At 39.9% G+C, this 6876-nt stretch overlaps 1 non-coding gene across 1 annotated transcript; it reads right to left on the bottom strand.

Moving 5' to 3' along the window:
• Positions 1 to 4838: 4838 nt before the first annotated feature.
• On the bottom strand, positions 4839 to 4945 carry LOC128292493 (small nucleolar RNA R71). The gene has a single exon (XR_008282478.1). It is a non-coding gene; the product is annotated as a small nucleolar RNA R71 (small nucleolar RNA).
• Positions 4946 to 6876: the final 1931 nt, after the last annotated feature.

Genomic DNA, 6876 nt, shown 5'->3' with positions numbered 1-6876 from the left:
CGCCCTCAAATCAGTCATAACTCTACGGCTTAGTGCATCGGCCACCACATTGGCCTTGCCAGGATGGTACTCAATGGTGTAGTCATAATCCTTAAGCAGCTCAATCCATCTACGCTGCCTAAGATTTAGCTCCTTCTGAGTGAGGAGATACTTAAGGTTCTTGTGATCAGTGTAGATGATACACTACTCACCGTACAAATAGTGCCTCCAGATTTTCAATGCAAATACCACAGCGGCCAACTCCAAATCATGCGTCGGATAGTTCACCTCATGCTTCTTAAGCTGACAATACGCATAAGCTACCACCTTACCATCCTGCATCAACACACATCCCAAACCAACGAGTGACGCATCACTATAAAATGTGAACTCATTTCCTGGTTCTGGCTGTATCAAAATAGGGGCCCCAGTCAGTACTGCCTTGAGCTTCTCAAAGCTCTCTTGCTGGGCATCAGCCCAATTAAATGGCACACCCTTATATAGCAGTTTAGGCAAGGGTGTTGCAACCAATGAAAAGCCCTCTACAAAACGCCGATAATAACCCGCCAGTCCCAAAAAACTACAGATCTCAAATATAGTCTTAGGCTGTTTCTAATCCAACACTGCCTCAATCTTCCGAGGATCCACTCGAATCCCCTCAGTGGAAACCATATGGCCCAGAAATGTCACCTCATGTAGCCAGAACTCGCACTTGCTAAACTTAGCATAAAGCTGCTTTTCCTTTAAAGTTTGCAAGACAACCTTAAGGTGCTCGACAAGTTCATCTTCAGTTCTCGAGTAAACCAATATATCATCTATGAACACCACCACAAACCGATTCAGACAAGGCTAAAATACTCGGTTCATCAAATCTATAAAAGCTGCCAATGCATTAGTCAGTCCAAATGGCATTACTAGGAACTCATAGTGACTATAACGAGTCCTAAACACCATCTTATGTACGTTAGGCTCCTTGACCCTCAACTGATGATACCTAGATCGAAGGTCAATCTTAGAGAACACCGAGGCTCCTTGAAATTGGTCAAACAAATCATCTATCCTCGGTAGGGGGTACTTATTCTTAATGGTCAACTTGTTCAGTTGCCGATAGTCGATACACATCCGAATGGATCCATCCTTCTTTTTCACAGATAATACCGGTGCTCCCCACAGAGACACACTAGGATGGATGAACCCATAATCCAATAACTTCTGGATCTGAGCCTTTAGCTCTACAAGCTCCTTCGGTGCCATTCGATAGAGAGTGATGGACATCGGAGCTGTACCAGGTAGGAGCTCAATAGCAAACTCTACTTCATGATCTGGAGGTAAACTAGGTAGCTCCTCAGGAAAGACGTCAACAAAATTGTTTACCATTTTGATATCCTTAACACTTACATAAGCCAAGAATGCCTTACATCCCTTACGTACCAACTTTTCTGCTACCAGTGCAGAAATCACTTTAGTTAGATAATTTTAGCGCTCTCCAATCATGACTACCTCATCATCCTCTTCAGTCCTTAATATGACCCTCTTAGTCGTGCAGTCTAAGTTAACACGATGCTTGACCAACTAGTCTATCCCCATAATTAAATCGAACTCCTCAAAGGGAAGTTCCATCATATCAACCAAAAAGATTTCTCATTGAACCTCTAAAGGAACATCTCTAAACAGCTTGTTAACCCTTACAGAATGCCCTAATAGACTCACTATAGTAACCTCACTCGTAGTGCTCTCAACCAAGATCCCCAAATTTCTTGACACAGTATAGGCTATATAGGAGTGAGTAGATCCTATATCTATCAGTGCAGTATATGGTACACCAAAAATAAGAAACATACCCGTGATGAAATTTGGAGCATCTCTATCCTCTCGGTGATGAGTAGCATAAACCAGAGCCGGCTGCCTCACCTCAGTTTGTCCAACACCTTTGCCCGGTACTCTCTGCCCATGGCCGATACCATTACCACCTCTGGCCTGACCACGGCCCCTCAGTGATTGTTGAACTATCCTCGATGGTTGTATAGTACCAGTACCCGAAGCTTGCCTCTGATCAGCTCTCAGCGAACACTCTCTAATGCGATGCTCCAATGACCCATATCTCAAGAATGCCCCAATCCTCTTCCAACACTTGCCCTGATGGCGTCTACCACAATTAGTACATGGCCGTAGTCTAGTAGTAGTAATAGGAGGCCCAACTCTAACTGGCCCATCAATTATGGCTTTTTTCCTAGGCCTCTGCACTATACCCGAGGGCTCTGGATCCCTCTTATTCCTGCCTTTCTCTTTATCCCTATTTTGGTGCTCAGCGTGCTTAACCTCCTCAACGATCTTCACCTTCTCAATCAGGGTAAAAAAATCCCGCTCCTTCTGCAGAGCTATCAAAACCTGCAAGTTATCCCTGAGGCCATCCTCAAAGCGGACACATCGCTCGTGCTCAAACGCCACCATACCTCGCGCATAGCGGCTCGGTCTCAGAAACTTGTCCATTGATTGACCTTCCTGAGTTAAATTCAAGAATTCCCTCCTACGGGCATCCACGTAACTGGCTTCCACATACTTTCCTTAGAAGGCGTTCTTAAAGAACTCCCAAAACTAATATGCCTCATCACTTATCAGCGAGACTGCACCCTTTAATTTTTGCTCTAGGGTGCAATCTAGATCATCCATGATCCTTCCTGTGGCCTCAATCCAATACTCGGCCACATTAGGGGCAACTCGAGTGACACCCCTTGATAAACTATAATTTATAAATATTTTTATCCCATGCTTAGCGTATTTACGGATGATTTCTCCTTAGATTTGGTGAATTCAATGCTCCTAATCCTTTAAATTCATGTTTTATACTTAGGTGAGCATAGGAAAGTAAAAAGAGCGAGAAACGGGCTGAAAACAGAGAAAATGAACCTACATAGGAAAACAACACGGCCTGGACTTCCTCACACGGGCGTGTTACATGGCCATGTTAATTTGGTAGGAGCGACGCACGACTTACATGGGTAGACCACACACCCGTGCCTATTTAACAGCCTTGACCACGGGCTGGAGTAATAGCACACGGGCATGTCACACCGGCGTGTCCCTGCCGAGCCCAAGTTTAGTCCTATTCGGAAAAGGCCAATTTTTAGGGCTCTTAGGCACTCAAAAGCCTATTTAAACACTTGAGGAGGTACTTAGGAGGGGGACGAAGAGTAGGAAGCAAGGAATTACTCAAGGATAGGAAGCAATGAATTACTCAAGGAAAGCCGATTGATCCATCACAAGAGCCGGATTCATCATCAAGACTGAAGATCTCCCTTTAAGTTCCTTTAGGAGTTTTGGGTTTTCTTATGTTTTGTTATCTTTATGCTTTTGAGATGTTTTCTTTCATAAATATGAACTAAACCCCCTAAATACCTAAGGGGAATGAAACCTAAGACAGATCTTGTTATTATTATCTGAATTGTATGATAAATATTTGACTTGTTCTTAATTGTCTATTCTTAATTCTTGTTTTAATATTCCAGGATATTGATTCAAGTTAACCCTCTTATTCAGAGGAGGAATAGACCCCGTTTAAGAGTAAAAATTGACATAATTAAGCGGAGTTGATTGGGCCCGTAGAGATAGGGTGACAAAATTTTGCCGGATTAGGGTGAAACCTAATAAGGGAATCCATAGATCGAGTTAATGCAATTCTAGGGTGTTAATTAAAAAGAGATTTCAGTTATTCAACCTAGGGTTAGACGTTATTAGTCTCGAGAGAGATAATAATATAACTTAGGGATTTCTAGAGATTAAGTCAAATGAATAAATCGTTTGATTTAGAGTCAAATAACAAATGAAGTCTAGGTGGATTTTTCCTTAGGTATTGTCTCAATCAATCGAATTTTCCCAAAATTATTTTCCCGAGTTTTCTTTCTGAGCATTCTTACTTAGTAATTAGTTTAGATAACCAAACCTCTTAATTTTTAGGTTAGATAATAAAAAGGAAGTAAATAATAGTATTCGTAGTTCCTTTGGGTTCGACAATCCGGTCTTACTGAGCTATACTACAGTTCGATAGGTACACTTGCCTTAATCGTGATAATAAGTTAGTCTCAAGAACAATTAATTTAAAAATCTTTAAAACCTGTTACGAATATCACTCAACCAAGTTTTTGGCACTGTTGCCGGGGAACTAGGATGTTAGGAACACTCGATTTTTATTACTTTAGCCATTTTACTTTTATTACAATTTAAATTTTTATTTTCTTTTCTAATTCTTCATTTATTTTCTTCTGACAGGTTTTTCTAGTTTATGACAAGAAAAAACCCGTCAGGACCACTACTTTTGATGGTGAGATCAACTACACAATTTGTAGAAACTGGAGAGAAATAAGGCGAATCCTAAAATACACAGAGGATGAGCAAGAGGACGATACTTCAACCACAACCAAGGAGATGGCTGAAAACCAAGAAAATCTACTACCTCCTGCAATTGCTGCTGATCTAGTAAATCAGAATCCTGCTTCACGCACTATGTATGATTATGCTAAACCTAATTTAACAGGAACTGAGTCAAGTATAGTTAGACCTGCTATTGCTGCAAATAATTTTGAACTGAAACCTAACACAATTCAAATGATACAACAATTTGTTCAGTTTGATGGTTTGCAGGACGAGTATCCCAACGCTCACTTGGAAAATTTCCTAGAATTTTGCGATACCTTTAAAATTAATGGCGTTTTTTATGATGCCATTTGCCGTCGGTTGTTTCCCTTTTTGTTAAGGAATAAGGCTAAACAATGGTTAAACTCGTTACCATAAGGGTCAATCACTACTTGGGAACAAATGACCGAAAAATTGTATTAAAATATTTTCCGCCGGCTAAAACAGCCAAATTACGTAATGATATCTTTTCTTTTGTGCAGATGGATTTAGAAACACTCTACGATGCATGGGAGAGATACAAGGACCTTTTAAGAAGGTGCCCTCACCATGGGTTACCACTTTGGCTACAGGTTCAAATGTTTCATAATGGCATGAATCCTTCGACTCGGCAAATGATTGATGCAGCCGCTGGAGGAACTATCAATAATAAGAAACTTGAGGCGGCTTACGAAATTATTGAGGAGAAGTCACTGAATAACTATTAGTGGCAAGTTATGAGAACAAAGCTGAGGAAAGTAGCTGGTGTTTTCAAACTCGACGTGGTTACTATGCTATCTAACCAAGTAGAACTCTTAAATAAAAAGATTGATGGTTTGTGTGGTTCTACTCAGGTACATCTAGTGATGAGGTACGATTCGAATGGAAGAGGAGCATGCATAGAATATCAACCCTTGAACCCTAGCATCAAGGAGGAACAACTCTAGTATACGGGTAACAATAACTCTAGACCCCAAAATAACCCGTATAGTAACACTTATAATACAGGTTAGAGGAACCATCCTAATTTCTCGTGGGGCGATCAAGGAAATCAAAGGGCACAACATCTTCGGGGATTTCAACAACCACCTTACCAGTAAGAAAAGAAGTCGAACCTTTAGAAGATGTTAACAAAATTCATCTCGGTGTTAGAAAATCATTTCCAGAATATCGAGACAGTTCTTAAGAATCAACAAGCGTCAATCCAAAGGCTCGAACTTAGATATGCCAACTCGCCAAATTGATTTCTGAACGACCACAAGGAAGTCTACCTAATAACACTGAACCCAACCCAAAAGAGCACGTGAAAGTAGTTACACTAAGGAGTGGGAAAGTGTTAGTTGAATCTGAAAAGAACCACCATAAGAAGCTGGCAGAAAAGAGGTCGATCTCGAAAAAAATGACAATCTAATGCCAAAAGAATATAAACCACCAATCCCATACCCAGCAAAGTTGAAGAAAGACCGCATGGATGCACAATTCTGTAAATTTCTTGAACTTTTTAAACAACTGCATACTAACTTACCTTTTGTTGAAGCTATATCGCAGATGCCTACATATACAAAATTCTTAAAGGAGCTTTTAACAAACAAAAGGTAGTTTGAAGACTTATCTACAGTGGAACTTAATGAGGAGTGTTCAGCCATACTCCAAAATAAATTGCTAACCAAACTAAAAGATCCAGAAAGTTTTACCATTCCCTGCTTAATTGGTAGTTTGAATGTTGATAAAGCACTGGCTGATTTAGGCGCCAGCATTAATTTGATGCCATATAAAATGTTTAAACAACTTGGTCTTGGTGAACCTAAACCTATCAAGATGAGTATTCAATTAGCTGATAGATCTATTAAATATCCTAGGGGAATCATAGAGGACGTACTTGTAAAAGTAGATAAATTTATATTCCCTGTTGATTTCATTGTGCTTGACATGGATGAAGATGTTGAGGTGCCTTTAATTTTAGGTCGGACATTTTTAGCCACAACTAGAGTTGTAATTGATGTGGGTGATGGTAAATTGGTACTTAGAGTAGGTGACGAAGAGATTATTTTTAAAATTTACGATGTCATGAGACTTTCTAAAGAACAGGATCACTCATGTTATTTTATCGACTCTATTGATTGTGACAGCCCTAAAACGACCCTAGTCGGAATATGGTTTTGGGACCACAAAACCGAGGCATAAAAATAATTAATTGTTATATTTTATGCTTACTATGTGTGTGCATGAATATGTGGAAGTTTCATTCTCTAATTTTACCAAATGTATGAGAAATTATTAAATAGGGATCAAGGTGAAACATGGTAAAAAAATGATAGGCTAATTTGTAATGGCTTATTTGTGCATGTTGACACAAAGGTGGACTTGCATGTCAAAATTGCCCAAATTATTCTATAGTGGCGGCCAAGATGGATGTGATGGGCAAAGGAAAACATGTTTCCAACATGTTGGGTTAGTGAGCCATGTTGGGAGCAATTAAATAATGTGTTAGCATTAAAGAAAAGGTTG

The sequence above is a fragment of the Gossypium arboreum genome, chromosome 4 (genome assembly GCF_025698485.1).
Source record: "Gossypium arboreum isolate Shixiya-1 chromosome 4, ASM2569848v2, whole genome shotgun sequence".
Lineage (NCBI taxonomy): Eukaryota > Viridiplantae > Streptophyta > Magnoliopsida > Malvales > Malvaceae > Gossypium > Gossypium arboreum.
The sequence above is the reverse complement of the archived record's forward strand: the minus strand, read 5'-3'. Positions and strand labels throughout refer to the sequence as shown.